The sequence below is a fragment of the Scyliorhinus torazame genome, chromosome 12 (genome assembly GCF_047496885.1).
Source record: "Scyliorhinus torazame isolate Kashiwa2021f chromosome 12, sScyTor2.1, whole genome shotgun sequence".
Classification (NCBI taxonomy): domain Eukaryota; kingdom Metazoa; phylum Chordata; class Chondrichthyes; order Carcharhiniformes; family Scyliorhinidae; genus Scyliorhinus; species Scyliorhinus torazame.
Genome location: NC_092718.1, coordinates 222387276 through 222389114, shown reverse-complemented (window position 1 = coordinate 222389114; position 1839 = coordinate 222387276).

Below are 1839 nucleotides of genomic sequence, written 5' to 3'. Positions count from 1 at the left end.
CCCTCCCCCTCCCCCCTCCCGGTCTTTCCCTCCCTCTCATGCCTTGGCTACTCCCCCCTGATTCTTGGCTACCTGGCTCCATTCTTCTGTTTGTTCGTTGGCCACAAACAGGTCCCGGAACAATTGGGTGAATGGCTCCCACGTTCTGTGGAAGCCGTCGTCTGACCCTCGGATGGCGAATTTGATTTTCTCCATTTGGAGAGATTCCGAGAGTTCGGACAGCCAGTCTGCAGCTTTGGGTGGTGCTGACCGCCAGCCAGTCTGCAGCTTTGGGTGGTGCTGACCGCCAGCCAGTCTGCAGCTTTGGGGGGGGGGCTGCTGACCGCCAGCCGAACTGGATTCTACGGCGGGCAATCAGGGCAGCAAAGGCAAGGGCGTCCGCCCTCCTCCCCAGGAATAGATCTGGCTGGTCTGAAACCGCGAAGACCGCCACTTTCGGGCATGGCTCCACCCTCACCCCCACCACTTTGGACATTGCCTCGAAGAAGGCTGTCCAGTACCCCGAAGGTCTGGGGCAAGACCAGAACACGTGGGCGTGGTTGGCCGGGCCTCCTTGGCACCGCTCACATCTGTCCTCCAACTCCGGGAAGAACCTACTCATACGGGTTCTTGTTAAGTGGGCTCTCTGTACCACTTTTAGTTGCATCAGGCTGAGCCTTGCGCCCGTGGAGGTGGAGTTGACCCAATGCAGTGCTTCGCTCCAGAGTCCCCACCCTATTTCAATTCCCAGATCTTCCTTCCATTTCTTTCTTGTTGCGTCCAGTACGGTGTCGGCCCTTTCTACCAGTCAGTCATACGTGTCACTAGTTTCATCTAGGATGCTTGCGTCCAGTAACTCTTTCAGTAATGTCTGTCGTACCAGTTGTGGGTACGTCCTTGTCTCCTTTCGTAGGAAGTTTTTGAGTTGCAGGTACCTTAGCTCGTTCCCCCTGGCTAGCTGGAATTTCTCTGTCAGTTCGCCCAGTGTTGCGATCCTGACGTCCGTGTATAGGTCCCTGACTGTCAGCGACCTTCTGTCCTCTCCCCACCTTTTAAAGGTGGCGTCAGTCAGCGCTGGCGTGAACCTATGGTTGTTGCAGATGGGAGCTTTGTCCGACATTTCAATCCCTTATATTTAAACAGTGACCTAGTTCTAGATTCTCCCACAAGGGGAAACATCCTCTCCACATCGCCCCTGTCAATACCCCTCAGGGTTTTATATGTTTCAATCAAGTCTCCTCTTACTGAACCTCTCCAACCTTTCCTCATAAAACCCGCCCAGGTAACCAACAATCCGCTGGCGAGTGCCCCAGCAGCCCATAATTCACCCATACCCACTATCACAGCTTCCGAAGTCAGATTGGCCTTCCTGAAAGTGAACCCTCGGAAGGCGACGGGCCCGGACGGGATCCCTGGTCGTGCACTGAGCCTGCGCGGACCAGCTGGCAGAGGTATTCACGGACATCTTTAACCTGCCCCTACTCCACTCCGAGGTCCCCACCTGCTTCAAGAAGACCACCATCATACCGGTACCAAACAAGAACCAGGCAACGTGCCTCAATGACTACTGACCAGTGGCCCTGACTTCAGTCGTAATGAAGTGCTTTGAGAGGTTGATCATGAAGCGCATCACCTCCATACTCCCAGACGCCTTGATCCACTGCAATTCACATACCGCTGCAACCGGTCCACATCAGACACCATTTCCCTGGCCCTACACTCATCCCTAGAGCATCTCGAAAACAAGGACTCCTACATTAGACTCCTATTTATTGACTACAGCTCCGCCTTCAACACCATAATCCCAGCCAAGCTCATATCAAAGCTCCAAAACCTAGGACTTGGCTCCCCACTCTGCAA